Here is a 16,230-nt window from a genome sequence, read left to right on the forward strand (position 1 = left end):
TGTAGTTAGGCCTACGAGTCTTGTTCAGTCATGTTTAAAGATGTGTTGCTGTGTAGATAACGAGATAGAATAGACTCACAAGAAGGCGTTACTCCAGTATTGATTGAGCCAACCTCCTGCATGTGCCAGTATTGTCTTACAGCACATCTAGGGCTTGCTCGAGAGGTTTAAGGCACTGCTCAATGTGTCCACAGACACTAGTATGTGAGGTCTGCCACTGATAGTGTATTTGCAGTCCACGAGCATCAGTTGGTGAATCTTTTAGTTGAATGCAATTCAGATGGGGAAGTAGATGCCGGGAGAAAAGGCGGTGGGTCTGGCCATGTACATGCCCTACTGGAAATGGCCCTTTAAACGCCTCCCCTGTCCAATCTGAGCAATAGAAGCCTAGAAAAGCTGTCTATGTAAGTGGCAACTTGCTTTATTTATGAGGCAGCAAGAATCCACAGCAATTGTGGCGAGGAAGACTAGCTATATTCTCAGCCAGCCAAAATGTACTAGCCGTTGGGCTCCTGTTAGTCAAGTTTAACAAACCTTCAAAACCATTTTGGATTTTCTTTTTTGCTAACAAGTAACCAAGTGCTGCAGTGTGAAACACAAATGTTCGAGGCATGCTGCTTAGAAGGTGATTCTGACACTATGGGCCGCCTGGATTTTTCGCTTTTTGAGCACCTGATTGTTGAGCTTTTACTGTGGGGGAGCCTCATAAGTTGGGACTCGCCCACAGTGAACTCAGGATGTAAGAGACTGCATGGGGATTTTACTGGTGTTCCCCTGGCTTGACCAGGCCACTGCGCAACAGCTAGAGTAAGACACCGGGCTGGTTACATGCAGACACGTGTACATGCATGTGCACACATGTACGGGATGCACAGGGGAGATTCCTAGCGTGCGCAGTCCAGGAGCAGCTACAAAGTGAATGGTGTGGCAGGACTTAAGCAGTATTGGGTGGTGACATGGAATAGGCTTTATACACTGGAAAGAAAAATGCCAGGGAAAGTCAGTGTGTTTTACTGTGTTCTCACTTCATTATTCCCCTTTGGGGATGTGGGGCCCATGGCTAGATTAACTTCCATTAGGCCTACAGATTCCAGATACGCACTTGAGTCCAATGTAGCGAATGTGAAAAGAAGTATTCTGCAGAGTCCAAAGTCCTAATTGTACTGCTTTTGGGTCATCCAGAACTGTCATATTTCTCTGAGCCAGCCATGACCAGACCCAGGCTGAGGGGCTGACCTCAGCAGGATGGAGTGATAACCTTTCTTCCACAAGCAAGGGTCTCCTCTCCATGAAGAGATGATGGGTGGGGCTACAGGCTCATCCATCACTAGGTACCAGGCTGCACCAAGGAGGGGGGGGGGGGGGGGGGGGGGGTTTGGTTTCAGAGGCCATGTGGTCAGAGACACTTGACTACGCCATTTTGAACAAACCCAGAGGCTGGACAAGGAGGGGGCAGGGAAGTGATGTGTCGCTGTTTGATAGGACCAACAGAGACTTCCTGCCAGCCCTCTACTCCACTTTTAAAAAGTGCTTGCACAGGAAGAGAAGCTCTCTGGGGTGTGGTCTGCAATGGGCAGTTAGAAAGAGAGACCCCCTGACTGCCCCCAGTGCCCTATCAGCACCAGAAGAGCCCAGGACTGGTGCGCAGAAGCAGGGGCCTCTGCGCAGGGAGAAGAGAGGCCCAGAAGGAGAGCCAGGAGAAAGGTTGGCGCAGGGAGCCAGTGAAGACCGTTCCCTGCAGAAGGCACCCTCTTGAGACCCTGAGGGCGAAGGAGTGGTCCCAGTGACTGGGGGGGCGCCACCATGAGCGAGAGGACGCGAAAATGGAGATCAGACCCGTGGGGGCTGAGATATGCCCCCCCAGAAGGTACACTACCTTTGCTGGGGCCGACGACTAAGCACGTGGGGCTCTGCCGCCGGTCTTGAAACTGCCCCTGGGGTGGGTCAGGTCCCGGGGGCGGCCCCCCAAAGAAGGAAAGTCGGGGTGCGCCGTCTCGCACCCCGTGAATGTACCCACGCGGGGTGCCAGGAGCCCACCCTGGCCCCCGCCGAAAAATGAATACTGGGAGCGCCGTCACGCTCCCCGTGAAGGTGGCCCTAGGCAAGACACCAGGAGCCCCCCCCCCCAAAGATGTTCGAGGTCCCGGGACCCCATCCCTGGGCCCCAAGTGTGGAGGAGGTGGGGGAAGTGCCGTTGCACTCCCCCCCCCCCCCCCCCCCCTGAAGAACTGCTCCAGAGCAGACGCTGCGTGCCTGCCCGCTAGAGCGGGAAGACAAGAAGAGTTGTGCCGGCTCCCGCAGCAGCACATGAGGGTGCTGGCCGGGGGTGGGCTCCCCAGGCTGCCCTCCATCACAGAGACATGCGGGGGTCCCAGGTGGGACCGGGACCCCAAACAGGAAGAAGCGAGGGGCCCTGGTGGGACCGGGCCCCAGAAACCTGAAGGAGCAGCCGGGGGTGGGCTCCCCGAGCCGCCTGTCACCTGGGGGTCTGGGTGGGACCGGGCCCCCCACCGAAGAGGGAAGATGCGGCGAAGCTGCCAGCACCACCAGCGCGGCTCTCCCCGGCACAGCAGAAGAGCCGCTCATCTATTATGCATAGGAAGGAGCTTCAAGTGCCCCATAACGCCTTGCAAGGCATAGGAAGAACATCGTTTTTGGCACCTGGTGGCCCCCAGAAGAGGGGGTCACCCTCGTGTGAAAAGAGGTGCAGGAGCACCGCAGTCTCCCCCAGCATAAAGGAGAACAGTCCAAACATCAGTTTCATGGGTCATCTGAAGGAATAGCCTTCAAGGGCTCAGCCAACACTTAACACCTTCTGGGCTCAAACTTATGTTCTACAGCTGAGGGTGTACTACGAAGTGCATCATGGAGTGAAGGGCTGAGTTGGGGATGTCTGGAGAAGGGCATCCCCTGGAGGTGAAGTGGTGTAATTGCACCAAACTGCATTTACTAATGGTTATTTCTTTTAGAGGGACTGAAGGTCATGTGTTTACTGTGATGTGATGTCATAAGCCAAGTGGGGTTATGTTGCCAGACAGTCCTGCTAGGGTGTCTGGCTGTATATGTGTAATCCTGTGATTCCATCTGTGATGCCTTTCGGGGCTGTAATTGCAATGCATTCAAATGATCAACTAAGGTGATGAGTACTGTCATTCTAACGTGTGCGTAAACATGGATTCTTGCTGCTGCGCTTAGGTGAAGACCCCAGACTGCTAGCTCTTAAGATATAGAGGTGCATACTTTATGGTCAGTAGGAAATGCTCAGTCAGGGTCCTGTGTCACCAAGGCAGGTTTACCCCTTTTTAGGTCTTGGCTAGCGAAGGCTGCGCTTGCGCAGTGTCGCTCGCGAGATATTATGACTTGGAGAAGAGGGGCTTGAACCCGCCCCTCTTCTCCATTGGCTGGCCAACCATTGGAGAAGAGGTTAGTCACTCCGAACAGGCCCCGTCCTTTTCGGATTCGGGTGTGTTTTTTGCAACTTTTATAATTATCTCCTCCAGCCAATGGCAAGAGGAGAACTCCCCCGAATCCGAAAGCGCCGCTGCCTTTCTCCGAGGCATTTCTGCTTCGCCTCGGAGAAAGGCAGTGGTGTGCTTGTTTCCTCCTGTTGGAGGAGAGGCAGCGAAGGGCGCCCGAGAAGCGACAAAAGGCCTGCATCCTAGTCCACAAAAAGCAGCAAGGTAGCGAACTCTCCCAATTCAGGCAAACTAAGCGAAATTACCTTTCCTCTTGGGAACAATGATGGCAAGAAAACACACACAAATCTGGCAAGGTAATGTTACGGTTATGTCATGATTACGTTTTTATACGCACCGAGAGCGCCGCGACGTCACTGGAATATTCCGTCTCCGGGTGACATTGCGCACCAGTCTTTCAGCTCCTGACAACCCAGCCTGCGGACCGAGGCAGCGGCGACGCACTCATCCTACTGTCTAGCCATGAAGATCTGGGCCTCCAAGCACGTCTTTGAGTGAGTCCGAGGGGGGGAGTAGGGAGCCAGTTGTCGGGAAGGAGAGTGTCTGTTCGCCGGTCCTCTCTCCCGGCTTGACCTGGCCGCCGCAGGCGAGTTTCAAGGTATAGGGGAGCGCGGGGTGCATCTTCGCGGCGGAGACTAGGCAGCCAAACCCTCGGGCCTTCTCTGGCTGCCTGTAGGAGGCCTCAGTGCGCACGGGGAACTCAAGTGGAGGTTCAGGCTGGTAGACATCCGGAGTCCATTTGAATAACAAGTAGCTGACACAGAAAATTAGATTATTTTTTTTATTTTATTTTTTTATTCGTCATTGCAACAGAAAATCAATTCATACATTTCATTAGGCAGATTCCATTTAGCCAGTTATACAACAAGAAAACAGCAGAGAGAGCGGAATGGCAGATACGAAAATAAACGGGGTTGAAGCATAGTCAAATCTCTATATAGTACTTTTTATCCAGATTTGCCATTGTGGACACATACACACAATTAAAGAAGGAAAAAAAAAAGGGATTATTTCAGTCGTTTTCAAGTCTATTTCTCCAATCGGAAATTGGTGTCCATATCCGTTTCCCCATCTGTTGTGTCTTCCATCCTTTTTTGTCATACAGAGCTTTTTCTAGTACATATATTGCTAATAGTCGTGCCATCCATTGTTGGAATGTTGGCGGGTTAGGGTCTTTCCACATCGCTGCCACACATAGTCTACATAGGATCATGGCTATAATGAACTCATGATGAAATGATTTTATGCCATCCCTGATTACTCCCAGGATCATAACTTCATTGGTTATACTTATTTTAATCCCGAGAGCATGATTCAAGAATTGCTCTATTGTGTTCTTAAATAGATCCAAGGCGGGACAAGCGGAAAACATGTGAATGGTATCCGCCTGTGCGTCTCGGCATCTGGGACAAACCACTCCCGTTGTTCCCCCCCCACTGAGCAATTCTGTGTGGTGTATAATATAGCTCATACAAAGTCTTATATTGCTGAGTTTGCAGAGTAGCAGCTCTTAACACAGAGTTTGATAATTTAATTGCATTTTCAACCTCATTGCCAGTTAGATTCAACTTGTTGTTCCATTTATCAATCACTTTTCGACAATCATCCTCCTTATATCTCGTCAATTCTTCATAAACCTGTGAGATTGAACAGCCTTTATTAGCCCTTGGATTTCAATAATTTCTACCCTTTTATAGTTAGTATCCCCTCCCTGTTTCTTTGCCAAGACCGATCTTATTTGTAGATATTTAAAAAAATCCCTACGATCTAAGTTATATAGTTGGCATGCTTGTTCGAATGTTATTAGTCCCGTGGTTCCCACCAAGTCTCCTATTGTTTTTATCCCCTTCATGTCCCAGCACTTCATAACCGGATCATGACAGGCAGTCACAAAAGGGGATATCTCACAGATAAACTCTGCAATGGGAGCTGTTGCTACAACGCCAAAAGAGATCTGCGCTATCTTTCAAGAATTTTATCAAAATCTGTATAACTCAGAAAATGGCGCCGCAGACGGTGAAATTGAGAGCTACCTAGAGACTGTGCAAACAGAGAAACTAACAAATGCGGACAGAGCGATGGCGGACTCCAACTTTTCATTAGAAGAACTAAGAGGGGCAATCAAAGATCTGCCAGCCGGGAAAGCGGTGGGTCCTGATTCTATACCTCTCGTTCTATAAAAAATTTCTACCCAGCATTGAAGAGGATCTTTATCGATTGATGGTCGAGACGCAAAGAGGGGGGATTCCTCCTGAGTCCTGGAGAGATGCAACCATGGTTGTATTTCTCAAAAAGAACAAAAACCCAACCGATCCCGGGTCATACAGGCCCATAAGCTTGATGAATAGCGACACTAAGATATATTCTAAGATGCTGGCTAACCATCTAAGTGTTTTTATTGGCAAGATCATCTCCCCTCGCCAGCATGGGTTCATCCCCGGTAGGGGTACAGCGGACCATATCCGCAGAGTTTGCACTCTGTTTGATGGGACGGCAGCTTCACGAGACCCTATGGCTTTAATCTTATTAGACGCAGAAAAAGCATTTGATAGGGTCTCGTGGGGCTTCCTCTGGGCGGCTCTAGGAAAAGTAAATTTAGGGGATGTCTGTATCGGGGCACTGAGAGCTCTATATCTGAACCCGACGATAAGATTGCGGATTATGGGGGAGCAGAGCGGGGCTATAAAAGTCGTACGGGGTACCAGACAAGGATGCCCATGTTCTCCACTACTCTTCGCATTTTACATAGATGGGTTTATAAGAAAGATAGAGGCAAATAGAAATATTATGCCGGTTGTCCTGAACGGACATGAAACGAAAATCTTAGGGTACGCAGATGACTTAGCGGTAATATCTGTGGATCCGGCGACAGCTCTATTAGAGAGAGAACAAGAAGCTACAGCCTATGGGGCGCTCTCAGGGTATAAATTAAACGAGAGTAAAACTCAAATAGTAGTCAATCAAAAGGTAAGGCTGGTAGATAAAAGAAAAACAGAATCAGCAACCTATTTAGGGATAACGATAACCGCCGACCTCTCAAAGATAGTGGAAATGAACTTGGGACCGGTAATTAAAAAGGCTAAGCGGGATCTAGATAGATTAAATAACCTAAATTTAACAACAATAGGTCGATGTAATCTAATAAAAATGATCTTCTTGCCTAAAATATTATATTTGTTCCGTACGATTCCGCTTAAATTTAACAATAACTGGATCCGCGAAATAGAGGGGCTTACAAATCAATTTATATGGGCTAAAGGTAAACCACGGTGAGCACTGAAATTTCTGTCATTACCAAGAGAGTGAGGGGGCCTAGCGGCACCGGACTACAGGACTTACTATTGGGCAACCGTCCTACAATACATCAAGGGGCTAGTGGGGGGAAACACAGAGGATCGATGGAGAGTGGGGGAGAGCATCCCTGATATATATGAGCTATTGATCAAGGACTCTGACAAATGGCTCCTTACATTCAACGAAGGCAGTTACTATAAGAAAGTCAAGTTCAAGACGGTGGGTGCAGCAATGGCAGTATGGTCAATCGTAAGGAAGAGAACACAAATTGGGAGGACGAACTATTATACTCCGTTATTTAATAATCAGTCGTTACCAATGGTATTCCATGATCCGGTTAAGAAAATTAGATAATTTTAAATGAAAACATGACATCGGTTTAGCGTGTTGCGGCCGTTATCTGTGCAGTTTTGAAATTATTTATTCAACTGTAAACGTAAGTAGACTCGATCCGCTATGGTTAGGTGGTTGTTGAATGAGTTTAAAAGGAAGGGCACCCACATAGGTCATCGTGCCTACAATGCCTTGTGATAAAGATGTCTTTCGTCCAGCCATTCAGGCAGGGGTCACCCAGCAACTTGTCAATTGGAGCTCAGTGGCTTAAAAGCCTGCCGCTGACATCTGCTGTCGCGAGTGCAAACCTCGTCAATTCTATTTTCGATATCAGTTTATTAACGTTATGTATGTATTACGCTGCAGTAATGGGTAATCAATTCCAAAGAGTTTTCCTGAATTTACGTGCGCGTTCCCTAACACTATGGTGATGCAATGCGCCTTGAGGCTGCTGCATGTGGTACTGTCACAAAATGAATAAACTTGATTGGTGTTTTCCATCACAGACTTAAGAGGCAAAGTCCTCCCACTCTTGCGTGTTGAAGCACATTAAAGCTTAAGTGTAATTTCTTGCGTTTTTTCACTCAGGTGTGAGCTTCATATTTTGAATTGAATGGCACAGTTTAAAGTGCTGACAACTGAATTAGAATTGAGGTCTGCTGGATTTACCATAGATTACGTAACTGCTTCCACCCAAGTTTCAATTGGGTGAGGTGTTAATATTCCCCTGCCCAAAACAATGGGGTAGTGCATTTCCCCACGATCGATGCATAGTGTCATTGATGTCAAACGTGTAGGATTCTAGGAGCTATGTCCTGTCTCAAGAATATGTATTAATTTGATGTTCTTTAAAACGATTTGTTCGAGGCATATGAGCTGCAGATTGTACTCTTTTGCATAGATTGCCATCTGGTGTTGGGCCCGGATGTTTGCAGTTTGTTTTTGTTCTTGGACAGTCTTTGGAAGTCACGAGTTCGGTGACTCCTCCTTCGGTCCGTACTGCGCATGGGCTTCGGCTCCATCCTCAGATTGTTTTTTTCCGCCATCGGGCTCGGATGTAATACTTCGTGCTCCGGCTTCGAACCTTTCCAGTTCGACCTTCGATGAAAAATCCTCGTCCATCGAGTTTCTTCATCAATCATCTTCTTCATCTCTCTTGGAGGCACTTTCTCGATTCCACGCACCGGCCTTCGGGCCCTCCTCGACTCCGGTCCCAACCGATGGAAAGGACTCCGTTCAAAAAGTGCCCGAAATGTGGGTCTAAATTTCCCCACACCGACTTCCATCAGGTGTGTAACCTTTGCCTCTCTCCTGAACACGAGGCCCGAGACTGCCCCGCCTGCAAGTCTTTTCGGTCGAAAAAGACCATCCGGGATCGAAGAGCTCGACGCACCATGGCGCACTCATCGACCTCTGCTCCACCGGACTACTTCGGAGACGACACCGGAGCTTCGGGGCAATACACCGAGCAGGAGGAAGATCTTGTCAGCGCTTCCGAGGCAGACGACTCCGACCTGGAGGACATCACACCGGCGCAGAGGGTCGTGAGTAATCTACCCCCTCCCACCCCCGCGCCCATATCCAAAGAGACTCCGGTTACACCGTCGCCTCCGGGCCTAGGGAAAACCGAACATGCAGCTTCTTTCACCCCACCTTCGGGCCCGGTGTCGAAGCATCACAAGTCTCACGGTGGCTCGGGCTCGAGCCAGCCTACTCCTGGTGCCGACAAACACTGTTCGGCACCGAAGAAAGTGACACCCAGCTCGGCTCCGAGCCACCGGTGCCGAAGCCTGGACTCTAGGTGCCGACGAAACACAAGCATAAATCCCTCGGCACCGACGCTTCCGCGCCGAAGCCTACCTCGACACCGAAAAAAACGGAGGTTCCAAAAAAGCATGGCGCAGAGAAACCACCCAAGTCCTCGGCTCCGAAAACATCGGCGCCAGCAGACGATTCGGTGCCAACTGAACTATTTACACCTGATCCTTCTCAAAAAACCTTAACAAGGGATCCAAAGACTGGGCTCTTGATTTTGTCTATCAAGAAAAGACGTCTTGACACACCAGCTCCTCCTCCACCGCCAAAACGGAAAGACTCTGCCACTTCTCGTCTCAGAGTGCCCTCCCCACCACCTCCTACACCTCCTCCACCTCTTCCACCTCCTCTCCCTCCCAGGTCTCCGCCACCCTTGCCTCATCACTCCCCAACCCCGTCTCCAGAACCGGATTACGGGGATCCGGATTATGATCCAGCAGACGCCCCGATGGACCCCACACCCCCAGGGACCCCAGACCCATGGGAGGATTACCAAAACCCTGACATACCAGATGTGCCTCAGGATGACCTCTACCCATCCAGGCCATCTCCCCCGGAGGACTCACTAGGGTTTCACCACTTAGTGCAGCGAGCAGCACACCATCATGGGGTAGAACTACATAGCGAACCAGTTGAGGAAGATTTCTTACTGGATACATTCGATATTCAGGATAAATCTACAGCCATCTTGCCCATGCTTAAGGGTGTTACCAAACATGCAGCAGAGGTGTTCAAGGACCCAGTCAGGGCCAGGGTCTTAAACCCCAGAATAGAAAAAAAGTACAAAGCAGCCCCCACAGATCCTGCATACATTAAAGGACCTGCTCCTTTAGATTCACTAGTTGTGTCCACAGCTAGAAAGTGGTCCAACTCCCAGTCCTCAGGTGAGGCTCCACCGCCAGATAAGGAATCAAAACTCTTAGATGCATCTGGTAAACGCACTGCCTCGCAAGCCGCAAACATTTGGCGCATTGCGAATACACAGGCGCTGCTTGCGCGTTATGACAGAGCACACTACGATGAGCTAGAGGCTCTTATGCAACACCTCCCAGAGAAACACAAACGTAAAGCCCATGACCTAATACAGGAGGGTAAGCTCATTACTAACACCTCTATTAAATGTGCCCTCGACGCAGCGGACACTGCTTCTAGAGCTATAAATACTAGTGTCCTGCTTCGCCGTCATGCCTGGCTCAGGATCTCAGGGTTTAAGCCAGAAGTCCAGGCATCCATACTAAATCACCCCTTTGACCAACACCTATTTGGGCCAAAGGTGGACGAAGCATTAGAAAAAATGAAGAAGGACACGGACACAGCGAAGTCTATGGGGGCATTACAATCCCAAACCCCTAGACGCTCCTTTCGACGTTCGTCCTTTCGTAGCACAGGCAGAGGTTACTCCACCGATACTGCCTCTACCTCCTACAAGTCCCCTCCTCAAACTACCTTCTCAAAGGGCTACCAAAGAGGTGGATACAGGGGCAACAACAATAAGGGCAGGGGCAAAACCAACACCACCCGTTCTGCCACACTACCCTCACAATGACTTCCCCCGCTCCCCCCAGACCATTCCACGCCGGTCGGGGGCAGACTACAAACTTTATTCACACCTGGGAGTCCATAACATCGGACAAATGGGGGACCCAAATTATTCGGTCAGGGTACTGTCTCGAACTAACATCTACCCCACCCAATATTCCACCAAGGCACCGTACAATGTCACAGGAACATTCCACACTGCTCAAACAGGAGGTGATCTCCCTCCTACAAAAACACGCTATAGAGCAAGTTCCCGTCAATCAGCAAAATTTAGGGGTCTACTCTCTGTATTTTATAATACCCAAAAAATAAAAAAAGGGACCCTGTGGCCCATTCTGGACCTCCGGCCTCTAAATGCATACATACATTCGGACCATTTCCACATGGTCACCCTCCAACAAGTCCTCCCACTCCTCTGTCAGAGACTTTCTCACTATATCCACAAGTATGAGAGGCAACACAAAAACAAAAGTATTAATTAATTTCAAAGTGAAAAACTGAATGTTGAGTCCACACAGCAGTTGAATATTTTCATATATTCATTTATTCCAAAGTTCAGTGCGACCAGATCCGCAGCCAACGCGTTTCGCCCAAGCATGGGCTTCTTCAAGGCTGTTTAAAGATCATACAAATACAATAATTATAAAATTCCATGAGTATACAACGAATGGCTGTGCAAACACAAATCATGTGATGAAAAAGCGAAAAAGAGTGCAGGAAAACCGAAAGGACTGTGAGAAACAGACGAAAAGCATGAGGCGGCACAGCACGTAAGTGACAGCACAAATTACTAAGAAGTCACCACTGTGTCTAAGGAACGTAATTCAAAAAAGATAAGTGAGTTGTCCCATATCAGAAAAATTAGAGCACGGATTGAGGGAATAATGTGTCCAACAATAAACCAAGAACAAGAAAAAAAGAGCAAAGAGAAGTTGCTTACCAAGGTTAACAATATATAAGCACACGTCAAGAGAATTGCGTAGTAGTGTGACGAAAACAGCTGGACCCAGAATTAAGTCTGTAGAATTAAGACAGCACAATAAATAGTGCATCAAGAGTTAAACGGTGACTGGAAAGGATCATGGCTTGAAGCCGTATTAATCTCAAATCACCTAACTAGGTGATAAGCCAGTGACTGTTGAGCGTACGTTTGGGTGTGTACCATCAAACAGTCTATGCTGCCAGGTTCTGACTGGTCAGTTCTCTTTAAAAAATGAAAACAAACGAAAAGTAGTGTAAAAGTCGACAAGTGTCCCGGTGTCCAGCAACAGATGGAAAAAAGTGACAGACATCCATTGTAAAAAACAGTTGTTCTAAAGCAAGAACACTCATTACGTAAGCCGCTGCCACGCATTAATTTGATACTATCTCTAGGCTAACTACCGTACCAAAAGAGCGTGGTAACAGAAAACGGCCATGGAAAACATGGAAACCGGCAGGTTTCATGGCGTAAAGTTCCGGCCCATTGGAATCCTAAACAGCAGTTTAATCACCCATGCGTTGTCAGAGTTACAAATTTAACTAGCAACAGTCCTTCACGGAACCCTTAGGCAAGAGGAGACGCACCTAAACATACTGGCTACCAGTCGATCATAGCCACAAAGAGACAGGGGTGACCCTACTCGTAAAGGCATCGAAAGTCCGATCTGCACATGTCCCCCATCTAGCACTTACTGTGTGAAACTCTGTGTAAAATTCAGCCGAAGTCCGAGGCACGATGAATCCCGTCGTGTTGAAACGGATACCATGGTAGTGGTAGCGTCCAGAACTTTTATACTGATGAGCCTAACAAGTGTAATCAGGTGTGTGATGGTAACGGTTCCTAAAAAGCTAGAGTGCGGTACTAAACGAGAAACCCCATGTTGGAGTAGTTCCGGTTGGTCGTAGGCGTCACCTGACTATCTATTCGAAGCGTAACGATTGTTACCTAGGCAACGGCGCCGCCCATGAGATGCAACAAGCGCGCCAGGCAGGTTAAGTCCGGTATACATTAGTGTCTGGTGCTTACGTACTGAGTTGCGTCATAACTCAGTTTAAAGAGTGGTCTGAAAAACGTGTATCATGTAAACGGAAAAAAATATATATAACACAAACACTGCCGTTTCCGATGTGTTTACATGGTAACCATGGCAATGGTAACGCCCATTAGAAAAAAACTAGCGTGCCAAGCAAGTTAAGCTCGGTATATGAAAGTGACAGGTGCTAGAGTACTGGGTCACGCCAAAGACCGGTTAAGTGTGTGAGTAGTAAAATGAGCGTGTTCAAGTTGAGCGGATACAGTAACGTACAGGCATAAAAAGATGGCGGGTAAGAGGAAGACAGCGTAAATAACTGTTGTCCAGTACCCTTGCCAAAGTGGTCCTGCCGTGTCCATCCATATTCGATATCACGCATCCGGTCTCCAGAAACAGTTAGGTAGTGATGAAGCTGGAAAAAACTGAAACTTTTATTACGTGGTGCGGTCCGCGCAAATATACAAAAAGATAAAAACACGAGGTAAGCGACTAACAAAAAAGAGTTAAGAAGGGCCATTCGAAGACCCCCAATGAATGTTGAACCTCAGGTGTACAGTAAAAACAGATCGTCTGTAGAGAGACCCGGACTCTATTAAAAGAGGGAGAGGATACGAACCAAAGGTGTATCTAAGTATCAAGCCAAGTGGCAATAGTGTCCAGAAAAAGGAGGAAAGGCAAGTCTAAAGTTGAAACCATCTTATAGTTGCCCAGGAGAGTATAGCTAAGGAAGATGTGGTTGACTAGTGTTCTTAGAGTCAGAAAACCGGGGTCATTGCAGTGAGAAAGACAACAATTGTAGCGTGCCAAGAACCTACTTTAAAACATATAGTTACAGCAATGATATAGTAGTACAAACGATAGTATAAACATTCATATTGCAGAAACTGGCTGGAGTACATTCAACCTGTAACCACCGGTACATTACGACCACAAGGAAACAGTATTAGCAACCAAGTTGAAAGCATGGTAACGATACATCAACGACACATCCAATGAACGTAAGTTGTACCCTCTGAAAAAAAAAGAGAGTAGTACAAAGTGGAACATAGAGATAACAAAAGAGCTCAAACGTGATGTATAATCATTGCACCATCTTATTACATTGCATAAGCGTACATTAAGACTTTAGACATATCAGGGCCAGAACTCTAATATTCAAAGTGGTAACGCTGTTAATGAAATTCGTTGCCCGATTATAAGAAATAGTGCAATTCATTATCATTGTTAAAGCCCATTGATACTGCCCGCAGGGTACAAATCCATCTCGTCTCCAGTTGCCTTAATCTGAGTTCTCTGTCACCCCCACGGTTTCCTGGTAAGGCTACATCAATGCCGTGAAACCAAAATTTGGACCTGTCCACACCCTCTCTGCAGGAGTGTGTCACTAGGGCATATGAGGTGTCGCCATGTATTGCGGCTCTACGATGCTCCTGTATGCGGGTTTTGAGTGGTCTAACCGTACTACCCACATAGATTTGGTTGCATCCACATATCAAGACATACACCACAAAACTGGTAAGACAGTTGATGAAATGCTGAATGGTGTGTTGTCTGCCTGAGTTATATTTAAACGTCAGGGTTTTGTTGCAGCCCAAGTCACAAATATTGCAGGAACTGCTAGTATAGAACCCTAAAGGTTTTTTGAGCCAACCTGACTTTGGGGGCTGTGGCAATGTGTAGGTCGGGCATAGACTGTCCCTGATGGTCCTGCTTTTTCTGAATGTCATCGAGGGTCTGGGTGTGATTATGCTGTTGATACCTGGTGCTCCCTGAAGGATCGGCCAATGTCTATTAAGTACCTTAAAAACTTCATGATTAAGAGTGGAAAATGTCGTGATGAAAGCAAGTCTATCCTGTTGCTTAGGAGTACTCTTACGGTTCTTGACAAGAAGGTCCCTTCTATTCAGTTGTGTGGCCCTTCGTTTAGCCTGTCCTAAGATGTCATGTTTGTACCCTCTCTTGTGTAGCCTGTCCATAGCTAGTGTGGTCTGGTGTTCAAAGTTGCCATCCTCACTACAATTCCTTCGAATGCGTATCATTTCCCCAAATGGGATGGCCTTTTTGGTAGAGGCTGGATGCGCACTGTTGTAGTGTAAAATACTATTGACAGCAGTATCCTTCCTATGCAATGTGCTGTGAATTTTCTTGTTGCATATATAGAGTTCAAGGTCCAGGAAGTAAATGGATGTTTGAGACAACTCCTTAGTAAATGCAACGTTGAAGGTGTTATGGTTCAAAAAGGTAAAGTACTCTATGAATTCAGGCTCTGTTCCTGTCCATATAATGATAATGTCGTCGATGTACCGACCCCAGAATTGAATGTGTCCCATCCATTTGGATGCCATACGTGACCAGGCGTGTACATTTTCAACCCACCCCATGAACAGGTTCGCATAGGAAGGCGCAAATTTGGAACCCATGGCCGTACCTTGCTCTTGTTTAAACCATATATTGTTGAAAAGAAAGAAGTTGTTGTCCAAGATGAGATTGATCATATATCGGAGCATGTTGTTATGTTCTAACAGAGTTGCCGATCTCTTCCCAAGAAAGAAATCAATAGCCATGATGCCCAAATCTTTTTTGATGCATGTGTACAAAGATGTAACATCTAAGGTCGCAAACCACATGCCATCCTCCCATTCAAGATCTTCCAACTTATTGAGAATATCCATACTGTCCCTGACATACGAGGGTAAGTTGATAACTAGGGGCTGCAGGAAGGTGTCAACAAATTGGGCCAGGGCTTCAGTCATGGAACCAATGCCCGAAATAATGGGGCGGCCAGGAGGACAGGGTTGTTTTTTGTGTACTTTGGGTAATAAGTATATACAAGGAAACCTTGGATTCTGTACAGTAAGGAATTTGTGTTCTGTTTCTGATAGCAAACCAATCTCTTTCCAGTGTGCTAAGTGGTCATTAATTAGCGCAGAAGCTAGGGCACAAGGATTGCATGTAAGCCTAGTGTAGTTAGTGGTGTCACTTAGTTGCCTATTGACTTCGTTCTCATAGTCTGCTCTGTTCATGATCACTACATTCCCCCCTTTATCTGCTTCCCTAATGATGATGGAATTATTGTCGCTAAGATGTTGTAGAGCAATTCTTTCGGCCTTGGTAAGATTGTCCTCTAGGGGTCTCTTTGAGCGTGTGAGTAACTTATCCTCCCAACAATAGAGATCCCGAGAGACCATTTCATGAAATGTGTCAATGCTAGAGAGGTGTGTACCCTGTGGAATAAATTTGCTACGAATGTGCAGGCCACTATCACAGGAGTAATCCTGTCTGATGTTAAGATCTAGTAATATACCTTCAATTGTGGAGTCATTATCTTCATCAATTGAAAGCAACGTAGCAACATTATGAACATGAGAGACTGTAACATCAGTGTTTATTCTAGGCAAGTTAGTTGCATGTTGTTGATAATCATTCAAAGAATAGTGACATTTCAATTTAGCATGGCGAACAAATTTGAACAGATCAACATGTAAATCCGAAAAAACACCCTTAGAAACAGGGCAGAATCCAAGTCCTTTATTTAACACATTCATTTCATGAGTTGACAGTTGCTAGTCAGATGGGTTAATAACCAAATTATCCGAAACCATTGTTGCATTTCCTTCTGTAACAATTCTGTTGGTATCACAGATTAGCGTTTGTCTATTTGGCTCTTCTGATAGCGTGTCAGAACCCTGTCCTTTTCTTGCGTTTTTCCTCCTACCCCCTCTCCTGGTTTTTCTTTTGTTTTTTTGTTCCCAATCCTG

The sequence above is a fragment of the Triturus cristatus genome, chromosome 1_2 (assembly GCF_964204655.1).
Source record: "Triturus cristatus chromosome 1_2, aTriCri1.1, whole genome shotgun sequence".
NCBI classification, from domain to species: domain Eukaryota; kingdom Metazoa; phylum Chordata; class Amphibia; order Caudata; family Salamandridae; genus Triturus; species Triturus cristatus.